A 12,299-nucleotide genomic window follows, 5' to 3' on the forward strand; every position below is an offset into this window, starting at 1 on the left:
GTAAACAGTTCAAAACCAGATCAAGAATGAAAAGCCAATTATGTAGAAATGATCCAGCTGTACTAAATATGATTTCCTTTTACTATTAAGAACCTCAAAAATATTTTAAAACCCTTAAGAAAAAAACCAACCAAACCACCTATGTTATAACTTTATTTCTTACTGTTTGGTTTAGTATTGAAAGCCATATCTAGTTTGGTTTTCAAATTCAGTGAAACAGCTCCAAAACACAAAATGGAATTCACTTGATCTTAACATGAAATGAAAGTCAGTACAACTGGAGACATTCTTTTTGATTGCTTAATATGAACTCTTAAGTATAGAACCAAATTTAGAATCCAGCTTTTCTGTTTCTAAGTTGAGATTCACGAAACATAACCATTTAAAAAGTGAACATTTCGGTGGTATTTAGTATATTCACAGTGTTGTACACTTACTACCTCTGTTTTAGTTCCAGAACATGTTCATTACCCCACAAGGAAAGCCCATACCCATTTAAGCTATTACTCTCCATTTATCCCATCCCCACCTCCTGGCAACCACCGGTGTGCATCCTGTCTTTATGATTTACCTATTCTGGATATTTCATATAAGTGGAATCATACAATATGTGACCTTTTGTATCTACTTACTTTTACTTAACAACATTTTTGAGACTTATCAACATTGGACCATATGTCAGGACTCATTTCTTTTTATGGCTTAATTAATATTTCATGGTCTGTTTATGCCACAGTTTGTTCATCCATTTGTCTGTTGGTGGACATTTGTAGTGTTTCCCATCTTTTGGCTAAAGTGAATAGTGCTGCTATGCATATGTATTTGAGTACCTGTTTTCAATTCTTTTGGGTATATATTTAGGAGTAGAATTGTTTGGTCATATGCTAATTCTATGTTTAACTTTTTGAGTTATCAGTAAACTTTTTCATAATACTGAACTATTTTACATTCCCATTAGCAGTGTACTAAAGGTCCAATTTCTGCACACACTCGCCAACACTTATTTACTATTTTTTTAAATTATAGCTATCCTAAGGAGTATGAAGTGGTACTTCATTATGGTTTTGATTTGCATTTACCTAGTGGCTAATGATGTTCATCTTTTCATGTGTTTGTTGGCTGTTTGTAGGTCTTCTTTAAAGAAATGTGTAATCAAGTCCCTTGTGCATTTTAATTTAATTTAATTTATTTAAAAGTAGGCTTCATGCCCAGTGTGGAGCCCAATGCAGGGCTTGAACTCACGACCCTGAGATCAAGACATGATCTGAGATCAGGGGTCAGATGCTTAACTGACTGAGCCACGCGGGTGCCCCCATTATGCATTTTTAAATTGGACTTTTTAAATCTTTCTGTGGTTGAGTTGTGAGAATTCTTGATATATTCTGGATACTACATATATGGCTTGCAAATATTTTCTCCCATTCTGTAGATTTTCTTTTCACCTTTTTGATAATGTTCTTTTATGCATAAAAGTTTTTAGTTTTGATGAAGTCCAATTTATCTATTTATATCTTCTTTTGTAACTCATACTTTTGATGCCCTATCTAAGAAACCATTCCTGAATCCAGGATCATGTCAATTTACCCCTATGTTTTCTTCTAAGAGTTTTATGGTTTTAGCTCATATTTAAGTCATTAAGCCATTTTGAGTTAATTTTTTTATGTGATGTGATATATCATATATATGGAGATATATATATATATTTCCAAAAATATCCACTTTTGCATGTGGGTATTCAGTTGTCCCAGCACGATTTGGTGAAGGGACTATTCTTTCCCCATTGGATGGTTTTGGCATCTTTGTCAAAAATGAATTAGCCATAGATGAATAAATTAGAGACTGGATTTTAAATTACTGCAAAACCAACTAGTCATTTTTATCTTACTACAGAGATTCTAAAAAATTTGATCCAAGGCTAGCGGGGTGTATAAGGATTTTCCTGATGTTATACATTCTGGTCTCTTAGTTTAGTTCCTATAATAAGAAATGGTAGTGAGGAAGCATTTTACAGTGGAAAGAGCAGTCTCTGTACACTGTCTAGGCTTTGAATCCCATGTCTGCATTTACTTGTCATCGATCTTAGGCAAATAACATTATCCGCTTCTTTAGGACAGTGTCTAAACATTTCTTAGCTGAATTTATTATAATGGTGTTCATTATTGGTAAGCTGCCCGACACTACAGTCATGCTTCTGAACTTTGTTCTTTTACCGCAGTGACAACTGTGTGAGAAAGAGGCTCCACTGGGTCTTTTTTCCATGACAAGGTGTACTGTAGAAGAAAGAAGCTTGGTGTATACTTTTCTGTTGTATATTCTGTTCTCCCTCCACCTTCCACTTAAGTGGTGTAGACTCATACAAGCCAACTGTGCGCATTTTTTCCTGAGTCTGTATCCTATAACATCACATTGGTGGCTTGATATTGGCCATGGTGGGAGTATATGCACCAGTGAAATAATCAACCACCACAAATCAAGTTTGTGTTTTTCCAGCAAGCTGGCTTACTAGCTTACCACCGCTTCCACTTCTCTCTTACCTTACTAATTGTTAATAATTCTTTAAAATTCAGTTTAAGTGAAATCTCACTCTGGAAGTCTTCACTCACCTCTCTAAGTCAAGTGTAACTCCTCTGCTTTCCTAGAAACCAGTGGATAACTTAATTGCCTTTTCAATGGCTTCTTAAGGATCAAATTCAGTATCAGTCAGGATTTAATCAAAGAAGCAGAACCAGGAATTTTAAGGGATTTACTGCAAGGAATTAGCTGAAGCATTTGTGAAGGGTGGCTAAGTGAGTCCAAAGTCCGTAGGCAAGACAGGACAGGAAGAGAAGATCACAAGTAGGCTGGAACCCATGGGCATGAGCTGTTTGGAGTCCTCTTTATTCCCTTGACTTGCTGCATCATTAATCTCTCCCCTCTTCACTGCGATCACTCCTGTCACCTGACAAAGATTGTCTCCTTGGCGTTAAAAACAACAATAGCAAAAAAAAAAAAAAAAAAAAAAAAAGCAACCAAAAACCTTTGGACCTTAAATCCCAGTCTAGATACCATCCCACTTCTCTGCTCCTCCATACAGCTAAACTTCTAGCCAAATGAAGAATGTTTCCATCTGTTGTGTTTTGCTGCCTCTCCCTCCAATTCACTTTTTTAAAAAGTCAACAACTTTTATTATAATTCCATGTATTTTACAGAAATAAGAATGTAGCCAACAGGTCAGAGGCATAGGACAAAATGTTCTAAAACTGCAGGTTTGTTCATGTTGCTCTACTGACATCTGGAACAGGCTCTCCGTCACATCGGGCACAGCAGCTGCGCTTGTCTGATGCCTCCTTCTGATGCCAGATGCGGCCCTGGGCACACTTGGCACTGCCCACCAGGCAGCAAGAGCAGCAGTTCTGCTTCCTGCAGTGCATTTGCACTCTGCATGTGCAGAAGCCACTGGTGGAGCAGGGGCAGTTGGGTCCGTTTCCGGCTGAGGTGGGGACAGAGGTCCAAAGCAGGTGACACAGGGAGACACGCTGCAGGCATAGTTCCGGTTCCCTCTTCAGTCTCCTATGTAATCTGGTTTTGTTCTCCTCACACCACTAAAACTGTTGTGGTCAGGGTCATCATAGCAGGCACTTTTGATCGACTTAACCCTTCATTCCCAACTCCCTTTTCCCTTGTCTACTTTCTCCGTAGAGGCTAGAAAAATTCAACTCTCACCTTCCCAGAGCTTCCCTTGCAGTTCAGGGTGGCTACGTGGCATAGCTCTGACTGATGAGGTACAAAAGAATTCTGGGGCTGGAAGCTTCTTGGAAAGTTTTTCTATTATTAATAAAGGGACATACACTGTGGGCTCCACACCTTAGCTTCCCCCCCAACCCCCCGCCTTGTACACGAGTCCAGAACAGTGACACCCATCTTGCTGCCATCAGAGCATAACAGGCTCTGATATTCAACTGCCAACTAGCGCCTGTAGCTGGTGATACCTCCAGACTTTTTGTGGTATGTGTGGGGAAAAAAATCCCAGATTCTTATTTGGGTTTAATCTCATTTTTTGTTGTTGTCATTTCTTGACTCTGAAATCCGTTCCTATTAATACAGTCACCACCAACTTTCATGCTGCTAAATTCAATAGAACCTTTTCTTTCCTCATCTTATTTAACTTCTCACTAGCATTCCACACTGTTGAGCACTTTCTCCATGAAACATATGTCTCTTTTAACTTCCTTGATGCCTTTTTCTTGTTTTTTTCTTTTACCTTTTTAGCTACTCTCTCTATTTTGCAAGTTCTCTGTTGTCAAACCGATACTTAAATATTGGAGTTTGTCAAGGTTGTGTTCTACTACTTTTTTCTTCCTCAGTGATCTTATGTATTTTAATAGCTTTAAATACCATCAGTATCCTGAAAACTTCCACAGTATTACCACCAGCATGGACTTCTCTCAATTCCAGCTTCATATTATCTGCTTGACATTCCAGATGCTTCACAAACATTTTAAACTCAATATGTCCAAAATTGAACTACTACTTTTCCATTTAAAAGTGCATTCCTTCTTTATGTCTATATATCTTAGTAAACTTAGTAATATAATCCATCAACCAGAAACCTGGGAGTTATCCATGGTTCCTTACTCTCCATCATCTTTAATGTGGCAGATACTATGGGTTGGCTCACCTAACACCCATTACAATAAACTCCTCCTTGCTTTTCTTTCCTTTAAAGACTGGAAAATGAAATACTCATTTCCTAGCCTCCCTTGCAGCTGAGTAGCCACGTAGCTTTTTTTTTTTAACTTTTTTTTAAAGTTTATTCATTTTATGAGAGAGAGAGAGCAAGAACAAGCAGGGGAGGGGCAGAGAGAGGGAGAGAGAGAATCTCAAACAGGCTCTGTACTGTCAGCACAGAGCCCAATGTGCGGCTTGATCCCACAAACCATGAGATCATGACCCGAGCCTAAATTGAGACTTGGTTGCTTAACCAACTGAACCACCCAGGCGCCCACCAGTTACATAGTTTTGATCAAGGAAATATGAATGGATCTTTACAGAAGTGCTTAACTTTCTTTTCTTTTTCTTTTAGAGAGAGAGTGAGAGTGTGAGTGGGGGAGAGGGGCAGAGGAAAGGAGAGGGAGTGGGAAAGAGAGAGAGAGACGCTTAAGCATGCTCCATGCTCAGCACAGAGACTGATGTAGGGCTTGATCCCATGACCCTAGGATCCTGACCTGAGCCAAAATCAAGAGTCAGACGCTCAACCTGCTGAGCCATTCAGGCATCCTAGAAGTGCTTAACTTTCTACATAAAGTTTTACTAAAAGAAAATCTTTGCAAGTCTCTATCTTCCTTACTGGAACTTATCTGTGATACCTGGAGGTACAGCATCCATCTTGTGACCATATGGTTCAAAGCTACATGCTAGTGATGAGAAAGCAATGCATAGAAGTATCTTGAGACACTGATGACATCAATAAAACTACTGTTAAACTGTTAGACTTGTCACATTCAGACTATTGTTATATGGGGGAGAAAAACCCTCCACTTAAGTCATTGTTGTGGACTTTTTTTTTTTTTTTAGGGAGAGAGAGAGCATGCGAACAGGAGGAGGGACAGAGGTGGGGGTGGGGGAGCAGAGGGAGAGGGAGAGAGGGAATCTTAAACAGGATCCATGCCCAGCACAGAGCCCCATGCAGGGCTCTCTCTCATGACCCTGAGACCATGACCTGACCTGAAATTAAGAGTCAGACACTTAACTGACTGAGCCACCCAAGTGCCCTGTAGTAGACTTTCTATTGGTTGCATCCAAATGCAATTTCTAACTCTAACCATCCAATCCATCAGCAAATCCTACAGAGTCTACAGCAAAATATATCTTGAATCCATTCACCTATCTCCTGGTTCAGATCACTATCATCATCTAAGCCTAGGCTATCATCATCTTTCACCTGGAGTACTGTGATAGTCACCTAACTGGTTACCTCACTACTTTTTAAAGTCTCCTCTAATGTATTCCTCTTACAGCATCCAGAGTTATTTAAAAACAATATTCACTCAGTAAGTGAGGAATATAAGAGATTTACCTCAACTTGAGAGTATCTATAAAAAGTTACAGTTAATATCACAGAATGCTGAAAAACTATATGCTTTCTCAAGATTGGGAGCAAGGGAAGGCTGTCTGCTCTCACCACTCTTATTCAGCATAGTACTGGAAGTTCTAGCCATTGCAAAAGGTCAAGAAAACAAATGAAAGGCATACAGATTGGAAAAGAAGAAATAAAACTGTTTCTATTTGCAGATGACACGATTGTCTACATAGAAAATTCCAAGGAGACCCATGTTGGGTGTAGAGATTACTTTAAAATATTTTTAAATTTTATTTTGTTTTAGTTTTTAAGTTTATTTATTTATTTTGAGAGAGAGAGAGAGAGAGAGAGAGAGCGCACAAGCAGGGGCGGGGCAGAGAGAAGGAGAGACAGAATCCTAAGCAGGCTCCACGACATTAGTGCAGAGCCCAACGTGGGGCTCGAACTCATGAACTGTGAGATCTTGACCTGAGCCAAGATCAAAAGTCAGACGCTTAACCAACTGTACCACCCAGGCACCCCAAAAATAAAATCTTTATTTTTTTATTTATTATTTATTTTTTTGCATTTTTTTTCAATATATGAAATTTATTGTCAAATTGGTTTCCATGCAACACCCAGTGCTCATCCCAAAAGGTGCCCTCCTCAATACCCATCACCCACCCTCCCCTCCCTCCCACCCCCCATCAACCCTCAGTTTGTTCTCAGTTTTTAAGAGTCTCTTATGCTTTGGCTCTCTCCCACTCTAACCTCTTTTTTTTTTCCCTTCCCCTCCCCCATGGGTTTCTGTTAAGTTTCTCAGTATCCACATAAGAGTGAAAACATATGGTATCTGTCTTTCTCTGTGTGGCTTATTTCACTTATCACACTCTCCAGTTCCATCCACGTTGCTACAAAGGGCCATATTTCATTCTTTCTCATTGCCATGTAGTACTCCATTGTGTATATAAACCACAATTTCTTTATCCATTCATCAGTTGATGGACATTTAGGCTCTTTCCATAATTTGGCTATTGTCGAGAGTGCTGCTATAAACATTGGGGTACAAGTGCCCCTATGCATCAGTACTCCTGTATCCCTTGGGTAAATTCCTAGCAGTTCTATTGCTGGGTCATAGGGTAAAAATAAAATCTTTAAAAAAAAGGGAGGGGGGCACCTGGCTGGCTTAGTCAGCAGAGCATGCAACTCTTGATTTGATCTTGGGGTTGTAAGTTCAAGCCCCATGTTGGGTGTAGAGATTACTTTTATTTATTTATTTATTTATTTATTCTTCGTTTTTAAAGTTTATTTATTTTGAAAGAGAAAGCAAGGAGGGGGTTGTGCAGAGAGAGAGAGGGAGAGAGAGAGAACCCCAAGCAGGCTTTGCACTGTCAGTGCAGAGCCAGCTGTGGGGCTTAAACTCATGAACCTCAAAATCATGACCTGAGCCAAAGTTGGATGCTTAACCAACTGAGCCACCCAGGTGCCCCAGGTGTAAAGATTACTTAAAATCTTTTTAAAAAAATTTTTGTTTTAACGTTTATTTATTTTTGAGACAGAGAGAGACAGAGCATGAACGGGGGAGGGTCAGAGAGAGAGGGAGACACGGAATCGGAAGCAGGCTCCAGGCTCTGAGCCATCAGCCCAGAGCCCGACGCAGGGCTCAAACTCACGGACCTCGAGATCGTGACCTGGGCTGAAGTCAGACGCTTAACCCACTGAGCCACCCAGGCGCCCCAAAAATAAAATCTTTAAAAAAGAAAAAAAAAAAAAGAAAAGAAAATCCTGAGGCATAACAAAATCACTCCAGAACTAGCAAGTGAGTTCAGCAAGGTTGCAGGATACAAGATCAACACAAGAAATGAAACCATATTTCTATATACCAACAATGAACATGAAGTAACTGAAATTAAAAACAGTACTATTTACAATCACTTCGAAAAAAATGAGATACTTAGGTATATACTTAACAAAACATGTATAGGATATAGATGCTGAAAATTATGATGAAAGAAATCAAAGAAGACCTAAATAAATGAAGAGATGTATTACGTTCATGTTTGGAAAGGCTCAATGTAGTAAGATGTCAGTTCTTCTCAAACTGATCAATAGGTTTAATACAATTTTTATGAAGAATCCCAGTAAGTTTTTGTTTTGTTTTGTTTTCTTTTGTTTAGAAACAGACAAGCTTATTTTGAAATTTGATTTGTGCGAAAAAGCACAGGTCCCAGAATAACTAAAGCAATCTTACTAAAGAAGGATAAAGTGGGGGGGGGGGGAATCTCTTCACTCAATATTACAGGCTTACTTGATAGCTATAACAATCAAAATAGCGTGGTGTTGTACTGGTGGAGAGACAGATACACAAATCAATGGAACAGAATAGAGAACCTAGAAATATATCCACACAAATATGTCTAACTGAATTTTCACAAGGTGCAACAGCAATTCACCAATGGAAAGATTGCTTTTTCAACAAATGGTGCCGGATCAATTGAACATCTCTTAGCAAAAAAATGAACCTTAACCTAAACCTCATACCTTTTAAAAATAGTAACTAAAATCGTAGACTTAAATGTGAAACTTAAAATATAAAACTTTAAGGAGCGCCTGGGTGGCTCAGTCGGTTCAGCATCCGACTTGGGCTAAGGTCATGATCTCATGGCCTGTGGGTTCGACCCCCACAACAGGCTCTGTGCTGACAGCTCAGAGCCTGGAGCCTGCTTCGGATTCTGTGTCTCCCTCTCTCTCTGTCCCTCCCCTGCTCACACTCTGTCTCTCTCTCAAAAATAAATAAACATTTAAAAAAATTAAAATATAAAACTTGCAAAAAAAAAAAAACACAGGAGAACATCTTTGGGATCTTGGGCTAGGTGAAGAGTTCTTAGACTTAGCACTTAAAGTACACTCCATAAAAGGATAAACTGATAAATTATACTTTATCACAATTAAAAACTTGTTCTGCAAAAGATCCCCTCAGGAGGATGCAAAGACACACCACAAATTGGGGAAAAAAAGTTTGCAAATCACATATGCAACAAAAGATTAGTAAGTATCTAGAATATGTAAAGAACCCTCAAAACAGTAAAACAAAACAAAACAAAACCTTAGTCCAATTAGAAAACAGGAAAAAGACATGAACAGACATTTCTTTAAAGAGGATATGCAAATGGCAAATAAGTACATTAAAAGATGTTCAGGGGTGCCTGGGTGGCTCAGTCAGTTGCTTTGGCTCAGGTCATGACCCCAGGGTCATGGAACCTACTTGAGATTCTCTCTCTCTCTCTCTCTCTCTCTCTCTCTCTCTCTCCCTCTACCCCTCTCCCAAGTTTGCTGTCTCTCTCTTTCTCAAAAGAAAAAGGATGTTCAATATGATTAGCCAACAGAGAAATGCAAATTAAAACCATGAGATATCACTACACATCTTTCAGAAAGGCTAAAATAAAAAACTGTGACAATATTGCATCCTAGCAAAGATACAGAGATACATTTGCATGTTGCTGGTAGAATTGTAAAATGGTATAGCCATTCTGGAAACGTTTGGCAGTTTCTTATAAAACAAAATATACAATTACCATAAAACCCAGTAATCACACTCTTGGGCATTTACCCAAGAGAAATGAGCATATACTTGTACATATCTGTACATGAATATTCATAGCAGCTTTATTTGCCATAGCCAGAAAATGGAATCAACCCATGTATCCTTCAATAGGTGAATGTTTAAACTGTGGTATACCTATAACCATAGAATATTACTCACCAAAGAGTAGACTATTGATACGTACAACAACTCGGATCAATCTCCAGGGAATTATGCTGAGAAAAAAAAAAAAGCCCACCATAAAAGGTTATATAATGTATGATCCATTATATGACATTTTGAAATTACAAAATTTTAGAAATGGAGAAAAATTAGTGATCTCCAGCACTCGGGAATGGGGAATGGGAGGAGGGAGGTGGGTATATACAAACCAGGGCAACACGAGGGCTTCTGGTGATGTTGGAACTATTCGGTGTTTTGACTGTGACTGTGGTGATGGATACATGAACCTATAGGTGATAAAATTACATAGAATTTAATACACATGCAAAAATAAGTACAAGCAAAATTGGGGAAATCAGTATCAATGTCAATATCCTGGTTCTGCTATTGTAGTATAGTTCTTCAAGTTTTACCATTGGGGAAAACTGGATTAAGTATAGACAGATCTCTCTGTATTATTCCTTACCTCTGCAAGTGAACTGACAATGATGTCAATGAAAGCTCCATTAAGAAAAGCAGGGGCACCTGACTGACTCAGTAGGTAGAGCATGTGACTCTTTATCTCAAGGTTGTGAGTTCAAGCCCCACGTTGGGTGTACAGATTACTTTTAAAAAGGGGCGCCTGGGTGGCTCAATCAGTGGAGCATCTGACTCTTGACTTCAGCTCAGGTCATGATCCAGGGTCATGAGATTGAGCCCAGGATCAGGCTCCATGCTGAGCGTGGAGCCTGCTTGGGATTCTCTGTCTCTCTGTCTCTGTCTCTGTCTCTGTCTCTCTCTCTTTCCCTCTCTCTCCCTGCCTGTACCCTTCCCCCACACGCACACGTGTGCTCATCCTCACTTTGTCAGGAAAAAAACAAAACAAAACAAAACAAAAAATATACTTCAGATTACGTGCCTTTTTTGGGTAGAGTCCTTCAATGATTTCTTATTATACCTGGAATAAAATTCAGATGTCTCTCTAAGGCTCTTATGTTACCTAACTGGAATTTAAATAAAAACTTAAAAAAAAAAAAAAAAAGAAAGAAAAACAAAGGGGAAAAAATCAGGTTTATGTCTTTCCCCCAGTATCATTTTATGCTAACTGTGTCTTCTTTTCCCATTCATCACACTGGACTTCTTTCCATATTACACAAGCCAATAGACAACACTGTGTTGTTCCCACGAAAAGATTCATCTCCCAACCCTTCTGTGGCTTTTTCTCATCTTTTAGGTCTTGGCTTGGATGTCATCTCCTTAAGAGCCTTCCGTAATGATGCTCCCAACCCTACAGCAAACTAGTTGGTTAGATTTATAACTCTTTAGATTGTTTGTTACTGATATGGTAACAATGTTAATATTTATTTTAAATGGCATGTATTGATAAGATAACAATGTTAATATTTATTTTAAATGGCACGTATCTATCTATCTATCTGGGCTAGCTGCCTATTGAGTGACTGTATGAAAAGAATAAACTTCAGGAGATTCCCCCATTTATGCTTATTAAGGAATATCAGTGAACTATGTAATTATAGAGTGCTTAGGTGACAGTAGCCTGTTGTATAAAATTTAAAAATATGTTCTGCATTCTCCATTTTAAAGTATTAACATATATTTGCACATATTTTCAAGTACTTGGAATGAGTACTATGTGAACAACATAGTAAGTCTAGGGTGTTATCATAAACCAGGGAAGTACATATAAAAATTTGTAACAGAAAAGGTCTGAATGAATTACTCTTTGCAATGCTAAACAAGGAAGCTGGTGGCAATGAATTGTAATATTTCAGATATAGTAAGGGTGGAATGAGGGTGTAAGTGGTCATGGTGATATGAATTAATGGAACGTTTGAATCATTGAGCATTTGAGATACATCACTGAATACAGAAACTAATAATTATAGTTATAAGTAGAGGCTAAAATTGGTAATTATCTGAATAATAAAATTAATTTATAAAGCTCCTAGAAGTAAACATGGACTATAAGCTCATTGCATTGGTCTTGGTGATGATATTTTGGATCTAACACCAATAGCAAAGGCAACAAAAGCAAAAATAAATAAGTGGGACTACATTAAACTAAAAAGCCTCTGCGCACCAAAGGAAATACTCAAAATCAACAAAATGAAAAGGCAACCTACTGAATGGGAGAAAACTTTTGGAAATCATATATCTGGCAAGGGGTTAATTTCCAAAATATATAGAGAACTCATATAATTCAATAGTAAACAATCTGATTACAGAGTGGGCAGAGGACCTGTATAGACATTTTTTCAAAGATGATATAGAGGTGGCCAAGAGGTACCTGAAGAGGTGCTCAACATCATTAATCATCAGGTAAATGCATATCAAAACCATGATGAGATATCATATCACACCTGTTAGAATGTCTGTTACCAAAAAGACAAGAAATAACAAGCATTGATGAGGATGTGGAGAAAAGGGAACTGTTGTACACTGTTGGTGGGACTGCAAATTGGTGCAGCCATCATGGAAAACAGTATGGAGAATCCC

The 12,299-nt window shown here is 38.5% G+C and overlaps 1 protein-coding gene and 1 long non-coding RNA gene across 3 annotated transcripts in view; one reads left to right on the plus strand and one right to left on the minus strand.

The window, feature by feature from the left end:
* Positions 1-12,299, plus strand: part of LOC102961635 (bile acid receptor-like) — a 44,616-nt gene that overhangs the window by 14,358 nt on the left and 17,959 nt on the right. The window lies entirely within an intron of this gene.
* LOC122240744 overlaps positions 1-12,299 on the minus strand; it is a 35,488-nt gene that overhangs the window by 3,326 nt on the left and 19,863 nt on the right. For both annotated transcript variants that reach the window (XR_006220475.1, XR_006220474.1), the window contains exons 2-3: positions 10,013-10,090; positions 9,801-9,856 (exon numbers count right to left, since the gene is read on the minus strand). This is a non-coding gene — a long non-coding RNA (uncharacterized LOC122240744). The remainder of the gene's footprint in view (positions 1-9,800; positions 9,857-10,012; positions 10,091-12,299) is intronic.

This window comes from Panthera tigris, chromosome C1 (genome assembly GCF_018350195.1).
Source record: "Panthera tigris isolate Pti1 chromosome C1, P.tigris_Pti1_mat1.1, whole genome shotgun sequence".
Classification (NCBI taxonomy): Eukaryota; Metazoa; Chordata; class Mammalia; order Carnivora; family Felidae; genus Panthera; species Panthera tigris.